Raw genomic sequence first — 12,739 nt, forward strand, 5'->3', positions numbered from 1 at the left:
TTGCCCTGAGCGATCACATTAGTCTGACTTTTTCATCCTCGGGGCTCCATGTGGGGTCCCTGCAGGTGAAAATGGTACTCCATGAAAACAATTCCTACTGGGAGGACTAAACAAATGCAAAGTGGCATACAGGACATATTCATACAAATGCATTTTGCTACTCTCAATTGCAAATGCATATTCCATACTAGGCAAGGCAAGGCAAGTTTATTTGTATAGCACATTTCAACAACAAGGCAATTCAAAGTGCTTCACATGAAACCATTAAAAGCATCAAAACATAATGCAAAAGAAAAGGAGATTTAAAAACAATTGTTTATCACAATTACTAGTGACTCAACCAGTACAAAAATGTACTATCTCTGTGTCAGCAGATAACAATCTTGGAACCACAGAACAACCATAGATTTCCACCTTAACTGAATAAATAAGGCAGTGAGCAACACTTACACTCAAATTACTACATGACAAATAAGTCCATTCTGACTATTAACCACTAACCCGGTCATTGCCATCAGAATCTACAGCAAAATTCTCTATCCTCTCCCTCCACCTGATCTCAACTCTTTTCTCTCTCACCTCACAGCCAAATTCTCCAGCAGTCAGAGACAATAATGGTCTAATCTGTCTTGGTCAGAGCTTGTGAGCACAAATACCTGACCAGTGGGCCCTGTGGTTAGTGGAAGTCTAGGGGAAGTGCATGTCTCTCTGTGTATAACCTTACCTGTCTCAGTGCATGACGTGGTTTTTTTATGTGAACATGTGCGAGGTTGTGTGAGGATTTGTCTGTGTGTGTGTGTCTGTGTGTGTGTGTGTGTGTGTGTGTGTGTGTGTGTGTGTGTGTGTGTGTGTGTGTGTGTGTGTGTGTTTTTTCCGCTTAGGTCTTTTTGCTTATCTCTTCTTATTATGGCGCTAATTACCAGGGTGTGGACTTAAAAGGACAGAGGTTTTTAGTCCAGACACAGGGGGTTGGATTGGTGTGTTCCAGTCTAGACTAATCTGGATGATTAGGTGCGCCACAGTGACATAGAGTGAAAAACAGAGGATTTGGCAGGGGGATTGTTTTTGTTTTACATGCTTCATTCCTGTTTAACAGTTTACAAAGGATGCCAGGAAAAGACTAAGCAGTTTTGCAAAAATATCAAGACAAAAATTGGAATCTGATCCAGTTACATTCCAAGGTCCCTCTTTTTCGCTGATCAAATGATTCTCTTTCAGTGTGCTCGTGATTTCTTGAAGGTATATTACAGATATCAACTTCATCCAAAACAATTGAAATAAGTGCTTGCACCTCCTTGCCCTGCTGTAAACATTCACTTGTGCCCTCTTTAAACTTTCTTCCAGTCTCTATTTAAGGGGCAGACACTAGTAAAACTACGCAGCTGTCTGCCCTCTCTCTTTCTCTCTGTAAACCAAGCCAGCTGTCTGCCCTCCACCTCTGACCTTGTTTTGATGAATACTGTTGTCTCTGTGTGTGTGTGTGTGTGTGTGTGTGTGTGTGTTTGAGTGCACACATACGTATGTGCGTGTGTGCATACATGTCAATGGGCTTTCAGTGCGACCCTTGACCTTTTGTGACTGACAGGCTAAATCTAGCCACCCTGCCTCTTGCTCTTGTTCTCGTCTCCTTTTCTCCCCTCTGTTTCCTGACTGATAGCCTGTCAGTGAGACAAGCACTCAGGCTCGGACATTATGTGTGTGTGAGGGTGGACTGGGGGTTGGGGTCACTGGGGGTTGTGTGCCAGTGAGACAGGGAGGGAAAAAGAGCACGTTCAAGTGTGTGTGTTTTTATATAGGTGAAGGTGTGTGCACAAGCTAAGGGGGTTGCAGAGGAAGACACTGTCCAGACATTTCAAAAATAACAACCCATATAGTCGTGAAGTTGTGTGTTTGATTGTGTATGTGTGTGTGTGTGTGTGTGTGTGTGTGTGTTTGTCGTCGCAAAGAGTATCTGGTAATTATTTAGTCAGGCTTTGACCTTTGACCCTGTCCTTTGACCTCCCACATCCTGTTCAACTGGAGAGAAGATGGACACACATTCATACATATGCACACACCCACACACACTCTGGGGTTTAAGGGGGTTTGTGTTTGTGTGGGCTGGGAGTAAATTCAGAGGTTTAGCGATTTCAAATGAGTGAGTATTTTAGGGTAGAAAAACACGACTGGACTATCAAGGAATGTGCACAAAATTGATCAAACATGCCTCAGAGATACTGTTAACACACACATTAAGTAGGAGAAGTAGAGAAAGGAGGTAGTTGTTATTGAAAGTTTTTGGACAAGTACTGGCAATACCATTACCATTTATTGATTATTGCATTCATCAGGGTTTTGTCCATTCAACAAAAATACCCCAAATTAAAAAAAAAAAAAAAGATTGCCTTGGAAACCAAGTTTTTTTCCTACCATTACAATAAAGGAGAAGAAAAGCAGCAGGAGTTCGCTCTGGGCTCTTTCCCTGCTGGATTACATTACTTCGTTCTTTTGTGATAACATCTACTGAGAGCCTCATATTAGCCCTCATTATGCCTGTCTAAGCTTTGTGTATTTGTGTGTGTATGTCTATCTGCACTGGGTAATAGCACCAGTGTATGATGTATCCAGTTTGTTTTATGTTGTATAACCATATGCTGTATGTCCATTTGTGGTATGTCAAATATATGTACAGCATGTGTAAGAGAAGGAGACTAAACAATTGTTTCTTTTCTCATCTCTTAGATACATTGTCTATCCTCAGGACCCCTGGCTGCGCAGCTATAGCCACTGATGATTAAGCAACAATGCAGACAAAAATCAAGGTATGGTGGCTTCCCATTTTTAAGGTTACTACCGCAGTGCCTGTTTGAACGGGCCGGTCACTTGGCCTCCGTTATTGCTGCTTTCTCGGGAACCGCTCATCCAAACAACTTTACGCTCAACACTGAACTTCCTTGGGTCCTAAACTATACACCTGCCATAGCTGCATGCCCTAGCCATGTTGATGGAGAGCGAGCTGTACCCAACATGCAGTGAAACAGTTAGTAGGGGTCCCCTTTCAATACACTACACAGTGTGCACATAACGCAGTGTTAATAAATGTGTCCCATACACCTCAAGTGATCGCACTTGACACTGCACGTCCTTGGGTGCTCAGCAATTCATCCGCCAAGTGGGATGTTGATCAGATGAAAGGTTGTCGAGAAAAATCAAAGGATGGACAGACATAAAGACAGAAAGACACCCACACACATTTGAGTTTGATGGTTGGATAGTAATTTGATTATATGATAAATGTGGTTATGTTTTTGCTTTAATCAGACTTGGAATATAGTAAATACACTAGTTATAAGTGTCGTGGTTGCATTGCCGTAACCATATCTCAGCACTGCAAATATCCCAGCAGTGATAGCAGCAAATATCCTCAAGAGATGCATCAAAACAAAACATAAAGAAGAGAATGTATAGTCGCATGATGACATTTATTTCACCAGTCTTCCCAAGGTATCAAACATTAAAACACACACAATAAAACAGTGCAGCAGTATAGAAAACAAAGTAAAAACAATAAAAATACTGCAGTGAAGTGGAATTCAATAAAATCACTTGAAAGCGCAGACTCAATTATGTTGAGGCTTGACTTTAGCTGGAGGGGAAAACTTTGTTTTTAACTGCTGGGGCTGGGTGAATGGGTTGACTTGGTGCTTGGGTGATATATTTGTCTGGGCAGTGTGTGCGAGAGTGTGTTAGTGCGAGTGCGCGGGTGTGTTTGTGTGTGAATGTTAACGGATGTCTGTGTATGTAAGCCACACAGACCCTATCCTTAATTCAAGGGTGAATTTGGACTTCCTCCCCTTTCAAGTCTTCTTGTCAACACAGACTGACACGAGACGTTTCTAAATGAGTCATCTCTCTTTCTCACTCCTTCTTCCTTACTGAGATGTTTGTTGTTCTTATAATATCCTTCTATTGTAAACAGCTAATTTAGCAGCTACAGCATATTTCAACTGTTATTTGCCCTATAAATGATGTGATAGCATTTTTTAAATGATTCTGACGGCCTGCCTTTTGGTTTGTGGAAATAAATAAACATGGCGGTGCAGTTTATGTGTTGATTTTATGTGTTTAATGCCGGTGTCCCCTGGCTGGATCTTTGAGGGTAAACGGTTGGGCATGCATTTCTCTCTGTCACACGGTCTTTTATGATACTACCAAAAGTGAGAGATATTAAAAATCCTACCCATAAGGGGCTCTAATATAATTATGGCAACTGTAAGTCTTAAATTAGTGTTATATTACCCTTTAGGTTTTTGTTTCGTAACCTCTTCTCTCTCAGGGCAATTTCCGTTGTCACTTTACCTATGAAAGAAAACTGCAGTACATCTTTATATCGAATATAGTGTTGACCGCCCACATGGGATGTTCTCTAAGTTCCCAAAGGTGTTAGTTGTCAAGCCTTCAGCTGTGTGCTTGTTCAATGTCACCCCACACCAGACCTGACCCTGGTGGCTTTTCACCTTTTGAAGGGTGAACTTTAACCTTCAGAGAAATGACCTTTGATCTTAACAGGTCCTAATAGTGTGGAGAGGACTGCTGGTGACAGGAGACAGATGGAAACGCACATACATGTAAATGCAGATACACACATGGGCTAGTGCGCAGACATGAGACACTCTAATAGAGTGGAAAGCTTTGCTCTGCAGGCCTGAGGAGTGACAGGAGAGCCATGGGGACACACACAGACGGGGCTCGGCTTACACAGGAAACTGCTGAGACATGCAGGTCATGTCTGTTTCCATGTTTACGGACCAAGCAGTCGTAGAAAGGCAGACCAGCACATACGCATTCACTGCGTAATCAAATTCTGTTTTGTGTGCTGTTGGACAAAGTTTTGGCTAAGACAGCATTGTTTGTTTGACAAAATGCTAGCTGGTTTTGTCTACCGAGGACTACAGGTCAGCCTGACTTTGTTTTATTACTGTTGTTTGAGAAGATGTATGCAAGTGTGCAGAAACTCTCAAGAACATGCATGAATACTGCACATGCATACACCTCACCTACAGTAATTGAGTTTTCTGAAGGTTAAACTGGACACAAACTAATCTGTTTTGGCCTCCAAGGGCAATCCTCTCCTGAAATAATGAGCTTCGTAGTTTACCCTTTACTAAACCTCCCCAGTAGACCACAGATGGCCTTTCAATTACCAAGCTAAAACATGCAGAATGGCAATGCATGGCATTATCAATGGACATGCAACAGGGACCACCTCCTCTGCAAGCAGGCGAGCACACACGCCCACAGTCACACGCACACAATCACACTCACACACACACACACACACACACACACACACACACACACACACACACACACACAATTGCAGACATGCTCAGACACATGCTGACAAATACACAAGCATATGGTGTATGTACACACTTGCATGTGTGGACACGCACACATAGAGCCAGATTACTTTGCCTATGTGCTTAGCAAGCAATCTTTGTTGGGGTCACCACTCCTCACCCCTGCAGTGCACCAATCTATAAAGCCAGCCCTCTGGGACACAGTCAAGCCAAAGTGTTTGTAGAGTGATCTGAAGTTAGTTTCTGAGCTGCTGCAGCTGCTGCTGCTGACTGGTCTACCTTCTACCAGAGGTTTCAGATTGAAGATAAATGGAGTATGCAGCAAAAGAAGAGAGACTGTGAGGTTTTTGATTCTATCAACTCATCCATGTGACATCAGGTCATTTTCTCTCTGATTTGCCCTGATAACTCTTCATCACTCACCGTGTTACATTAGACAGGTCATTAGGAATATCCAAAGTAAGACAACAGACCTTTTAGAAGTATTTCCGCAATAATACAATACAGTATAACATTGTGTACTTTTTTATGATCAAAATGTTCTCACTTTCAAGTCATATGTCCATTTAAATGTTGAAATGAACAAATCCTCACTCCTGTAACATTTTCTATGGAATCGATCAGCATTACTTTACCATATGGTTTTAAACTTTTGAGATGCCAATCACCTGCTGTCACTCAACAAAGTGCATGCTAAACAGTTGCTGCTAATTGTGGGCGAGTTGACCAACAGCTTAATTTATCATGAGCTATTATGAAGATAACATATGTGCACTTGTTTATACCATATTTTTATAGAATATATGCTGATAGATGGAAAAACAAATCATGATGGGGAACCTCTGTAGTCTTTACATCAGTGTGACAGCTAAATGTTACTTTTGGATGCTTTTAGTGTGAAATGTTTGCCTGAATGTGTATTTTTTCAAATATGCTCATTCTCTGACATGATGAGATGAGACAGTTGTGAAAAGATATATGTATGCAAGTCCTACTGTTTAGGAATATATAATTCTCTATTGATATGCTAAAAAGACATTTGGGATTGGGGTTTTAAAGGCAGATATCCAACAGGGAGTTGTGGGCTAGCAGAGGGTAGCTGCATAATCAGCTCCACCATCAGCTAACTGATGTTCTGCATACTAGAGATGGGATTTCTGGGTCAGTGTGTGCATGTGTCTGTGTGTGTGTGTGTGTGTGTGTGTGTGTGTGTGTGGCGGTAGTGGTGGGGGTTTGTCCTTTTATCTGCATGTATGTGTGCATGTCTGCATGTGTCCTTTCTGCATGTGTATGCATGTGTGCAGTCTATGTCTGTATGCTAATCTGTGTGTTTATGTGTGTGTGTCAGGGGCTGCGACCTCTTTCCCCACAGGGAGGACAGTCCCTGTCTCATTAGGGAAGAGAGACTGAGTGAGACAGACAGATAGACGGACAGATGGGAAGGAAGAGAACAAACAAAAACACAGAAGATGGGGGGAAAGAAACACAGGGAGCAGCAGTGGAAAGCAGGCATAGAATGTATTGGGGGTCAAAGGTCAGTTATCCATTACCCCAATGAGCAGAAAGGGCCATGGCAAAGGAGGTCATGAAGTTTTCTTATTCACACACACGCACGCACGAACACACACACACACACACACACACACACACACACACACACACACACACACACACACACACACACACACACACACACACACATCTCCCACTTCCCTCCATGTGATATATGTCACAATCCAAGCTTGACTCTAGTTTAATTGAATCAAGAGGCAGTGTGTGGGTGTTTGAGGTTCAGGAAACAGGGGCAGAAGGGGTGTGGGGGTGGATGGCAAAACTATGTGTGCTTATATAGACAGAAAATTAGATTGTTTGGTTCCAAGTGTGTATAAATGCACCCAGGGTTCTGTCTGTATGTGTGTGTGTGGTGGCACGCATGTGTGTCGGTGTCTGTGTCTGATTACTCAGATCTTAAGAGTCTTCATCCAGCCTGTTTGGCTATATTGACACAGAAGGCAGGTCAACATTTCTTTTAAGTTAGAATAAGGGTATGATATCTGTTTTTCATCAGACAGAGCAAGGTTTATGTAAGAACAGAGAGAAAGAGGAGGAAGGGGGTCTGAGGAAATCAAAGGACAAAATGTAGCTCTGGTTATTGTACACACCTATCATATTCAAGTCATTAAAGGATATTGGAATCACACTTTGTGGGAGAAAGAAAAAAGGACTGGGGGTGAGAGAGAGGCAGAGGTTGAGTGATGGGAGAAATGCTGAGTGAACGTCATGATAATCCCAGAAAAAAAGAATTGCACTGAAGTACAAAGCAACCACAACTGAAGCCCTAAACCTCAAGGAAGCCCACCACCTTATGATTACAGAGCCATGCGGTTTATCTGGCAGGAGGTTCTTATATTTATTATAGTCATACTCTAAACTCCTCCTGTGTTCATCTTATGAAATTTAGGCTAACACATGCCTAAAAGATCAGGTTCTTTAACATTTGTGACTTTTCCCGAAAACTCACACTTTGTAGTGTCCCAGTGTACACACTGTCACAAAGCTCTACTCGTATTGCTGAGCTAGAGACATTTACACTGCCGACTTGAATGCAGATACCATGCCGTTAGATCACTGCAAATGTTTTTCATGTTCGTGTATTGCCTTTAAGAAAGTGAGAGATTAAGGACGAGAGAAAGATCGATGGATATAGAGAGAAGAAAATGCGGAGAAACAGCCGAAGGGAAACAGAGCGTTGGAGCGAGAAACAGACAGGGAGCACAGACCGGGATGGAGTGAGAGTCAGAGACGGAAAAAAGAGAGGGAGAGAATTAAAGTAACCACAACAGAAGCCCAAAGCCCACTAAGTCCCCTTCTCCTTATGATGGTGGGGTGTGGTGTTGGGGATCTGGCACAACTTCCTACAGTACAGCCCCTCTCTAAACATCTCATACACCCAGTCAGAGACAAAGTCACAGCTGACCACATCACAACGTTTGTGCATATGTGTGTGTTTGCTCGCAGGCTCACAGAAAACATACGCTGCCTGAGCATGTCAGCGGTGTCTCTTGATCTCATCTGTCTTTTATTGCCTAATCCCTGTCTCTCTCCTCATTCCTCCCTTACTCCTTACAGTGTGTACCCCCCATATCTGTCCCTCTTCTTCTCCCCTCACCCCCAACACCCCTCTCCACTTTTTTCCTTAAGGTTTTGAATATAACCTTAGCGGCTCCGGCAACAGATGATCTTTTCCATTCATGCCAATAAAGGCTGTGCCTTTTCCTACCCTCGCACACATCTGTCTTTGTCTCTGGGTTTGATATGGGCCTTTGCTCATTGAAACTTTCAAAGTGTTCCTGTTTGCCATAGATGAGTTTCAGCCAACCCACCATATGGGTCATTCATGCACTCTCCCAATGGGTTGAGAGTGAGACGACGGTTTGCTCATAAATGTTTCATTCTGGTTTACATAACAGTGGCTCAGCTCTTTGGTAGCACACATTGAATGTATGATTACAAAATGCTGTCTGTTCCTTCTCGTCCTCGTCTTACTCTGTGTCTGTCAGTCAGTCAGTTTCTCATACGTTCTCTGTCCTTTTAAATTGGCGTCTCCTTCGCTTTCTGTCTCATTTTTTTTTAAATAACATGCAATCAAAACATATCATCATCACACTGCACCCTCTATCATTTTTTTTTTCATTTCAACCTGCCTTATTGGCATGACAGTTTACATTTGCGTTTATGGAGGGAAATAGTAGATAAAGGAACAGAAAGACACTTAGCATAACAAAATATGATAATTGTAAAAAAATAATTATGTTCTCTATAATAAATAAAGATGACTAGAGTAATATCAAATCGTACAAATCTGCATCAAAGTAAACATAATGACATACACTGAAGAATATCTTCAAAAAAGTAATACATGTTTATTCTAGTGCATACATGTACACACAGTCCTAAATCAGATTAAATATTTGGGAGGAATGTTGAATAACAGTTATGATACATTTCAATAGGTAGAAATTGTTTAGCTTGAGATGGAAATGGATGACTAAGAATTTCTAGACACATTTTAGGCTTTGCGAAAATGTACTTTAGGCACAGTTCAAGCATGCTGTACTGCTCACAATAACAATATTTTATTCTTATTGTTTTTGGAATGTGTATCAGAAATACTGTATGTTTTCTTTCCCCAACCTGTTATATTGTGGCATAAGTAAAACTTGCAGACTGTTGTGTCAACTTTTCTTACCATGCTCTTCTGCTATTGTTTATGCATTCCTCTATATGAGGGAAGGCTTCATTTTGCTTTTAGCAAATATGCTTCTAAGTTTTTGCCTACGACTACTAAAGTAGGTATCAATTTTGTCCTCCTCGGGCAGAAGCTTCCTTGTGTGAGTTTGTCCGATATTCAGATACAGTAAACATCTCAATCAACTTATTAAGTTCAAACTTTCAACTTTCCTGCCTCTAAGGGCAGGATATATATATATATATATATATATATATATATATATATATGTACATGAAAGCACAATTCCATTCAATTTGTGTGCAGAATCTGCCTGTAATTAGCATCTGATTCATGAAGGCAGCAGATAATTACACAATCAGTGACTGGTGCTGCCTTCTAGGCACATTCTGTGAGGGAAGCAGGATCAACTTTGTGAAACATTTCTAGGGAACACTGCATGTGTGTCAGATAAAGGCATTCTATACCCACCCACTTTTTGGTGGTCTAATCAAATGCAAAGGGTTCTATTTAAATCCCTCTTGTTACTGTACACAGCTCAAATATTCTGTCACCGGGTAATACATCACAGTGCAGAAGCTAAAGACGCTCTAATTTCCGCATCACTGGGACTTTAATACCTGTTCAAATTAACACATCAAATAATTTCCATGTCTCAGTCAATGCAATCCCCACTGTCTCTATTGACAGACATGCATCCAAACACAATCCACTGTCACATATTGCAAAGGCACAATAGATAGGACAGTGGGAGTGAGTGAGTGCTCCATCAGCTGTGCTCCAACCGCAGCTCCAAAAGCTGCCATTACATTTTAGCTGCGGTGCTAAGTGAGGACACCACGATGTATGAGTCAGGTCCTCTCCGCTGTTGAGCCGAGTCCCTCTCACCACCCATAAACGTGAAAATAGTTAATGTGTTTCCATGCTGGTTCGAATGCCTATTTCTAGATCAGTCGTGGTCCAACCTCAGTTCCTTCTCCATTATACGTAGCCACCACTACTGTGTGTGTCAGGGTCTTTTAGCCACATATAAACATGGAGCTGAGCAGACAGTCACTCATAAATGTCAGCGTAGGTCTCCACCTTTTGGCATACACGTTTTAGCAGGGGCCTAGCATGCCACTGAATATAGTTTGGCTCTTATCATTCAAACATATTAGGACCCCTTAATTTTCTCTCTGTCGTGTCATCTCACATCTCACATCTCTCTGACTTACTCAGTGTTTGCAGTGGTGATAAGTGTGAGTCAGGCCTTCTGGCATGTTTTGTTGAGATTTTCTCTCTCTCACTCTCCGTCAGGTCCTGTCGACATTTAGTGGACTGTGAAGCTGACAGACGATGCCCATGAATGATGAATGATGACTGGAGGTCTGTCTGGTGCCAACGGAATGCATAATACAGCATAGATACGATTCCAGTCTTCCTCATCAGACACATGGTGCAGTTACTGTATCATATCATTGGCAGATCTGCTATGGGCAGAAAAGTACAACCACTTAAAGTGGAAAGACACCAAATGCCAAAAAAATCAACCACCAGTGCCTGGGCGTCCTTTATTGACAAAGTGAAAGATGAGCTCAAAGACCCTTTACGATCACTGTTATGTAAAAATGTAATTGTTTTTATATTATGGTCTGGGTGAATACCTGATTCTGACTGGCTGCAGGGTGTCCATTAATTCCCGATGATGGACATCTACTAAGTTGTTCTGATCTGTTCACCATTCTAAAAAAATAAAAAATAATATATATGTATATCCTTCAATCAGAGGACCGGCGGTTCGATCCCCGGCTCCACTAGTCCTTGTCCTTGGGCAAGACACTTAACCCCAAATTGCTCCCGCAGGCTGTTCCTGGGGTGTATAAATGTTAGATAGTTCTGATGACCATGCAAGTGGAACCTTGCATGGTAGCTCCAGGCATCAGTGTATGAATGGGTGTGAATGGGTGAATGATGACATGTAGTGTAAAAGCGCTTTGAGTGGTCAGAAGACTAGAAATACGCTATACAGGAACAGTCTATTTACCTAATTTTTTTTAAGGCCAGTCTAGATAAAGCAGCAGGCTAAAAGTGAATTTGACCCCTCCTTAACCAGCTGAACAATATGTGCAGAACTTTTCCAACCATCATCACATCGCAGGTTTCAATATAGATTATTAATAGTATATCTTTTTTTAGAAGGACATTTTTGACCTTTGACAGAAGGTGTGGGAGTGCATCTTTTCCTGCATACAGTATGTCTGTGTACATTGTTTGGAGTGGGTGGCCACAGACACGTACATCTTATGGACATATTTATACGCCTGCATGTGTATCTGATTGTGTGGGCTTAGTTCTACCCAGGGGTGTACAGGTTTGTTTCTGTGCCTGTTTCTGCATGCATGCATGTGCTGCAGATGCCTGTACTGTAGATGTCTGTGTTCCAGTATAGAAGCATTTGCAGTTATGCCAGTGTGTATGTGTGTGTGTGTGTGTGTGTGTGTGTGTATGTGTGTGTGTGTGTGTGTGTGTGTGTGTGTGTGTGTGTGTGTGTGTGTGTGTGTGTGTGTGTGAGAGATATGTGTGTGTGTGTGTGTGTGTGTGTGTGTGCGTTCCTACTGTAGTATGTAGGTCACCAATATATTCCTGATGAGGTCTAGTCCTCTGGAGAACTCTACAGATATGAGGGCCTAAATTAGACACTATTATCTGTGTGTGCGTGTGTGTGTGTGTGTGTGTGTGTGTGTGTGTGTGTGTGTGTGTGTAACCGTGTGAGAGAGTGAACTAGACACCATTATCAGACAAGAGCCTCACAGGCATGCAATTTCAATTTTGTGCACATGCATGCTTTTACATGTAAAGAGCAGTATCATGAGTGTGTTTGTCCGTCTATGTGCGTAGGTGTTAAATTGCATGCTATTTCCAACATAATGTATTTGTGTATGTGTGTGTGAAAATGACACACTGGTATCATCTGACAGGCTGCCTGTTACCACTGACCTGGGACAGTAAACCTCAACCCTCAGTTTTAACGACCGTTGGCTCAGAGAGCCTGTCCATATTGCTGATGCCGAGCCAAACTGCTAATAAGCCTCAAGCACCACTCCAAAAGAACTAGGTGGCCATTGGCAAAGCAGTGGCCGCGTGTTAAGGTGTTGCCAACTGAGGA

At 42.1% G+C, this 12,739-nt stretch overlaps 1 long non-coding RNA gene across 4 annotated transcripts in view; it reads left to right on the forward strand.

Moving 5' to 3' along the window:
* LOC137891715 (uncharacterized) overlaps positions 1-12,739 on the forward strand; it is a 95,158-nt gene that overhangs the window by 53,594 nt on the left and 28,825 nt on the right. For all 4 annotated transcript variants that reach the window (XR_011105366.1, XR_011105363.1, XR_011105365.1 and 1 more), the window contains one exon: positions 2,722-2,801. This is a non-coding gene — a long non-coding RNA (uncharacterized lncRNA). The remainder of the gene's footprint in view (positions 1-2,721; positions 2,802-12,739) is intronic.

The sequence above is a fragment of the Cebidichthys violaceus genome, unplaced genomic scaffold (genome assembly GCF_023349555.1).
Source record: "Cebidichthys violaceus isolate CVI_PGR_0920_01 unplaced genomic scaffold, fCebVio1.0.p SCAF_7, whole genome shotgun sequence".
NCBI lineage: Eukaryota > Metazoa > Chordata > Actinopteri > Perciformes > Stichaeidae > Cebidichthys > Cebidichthys violaceus.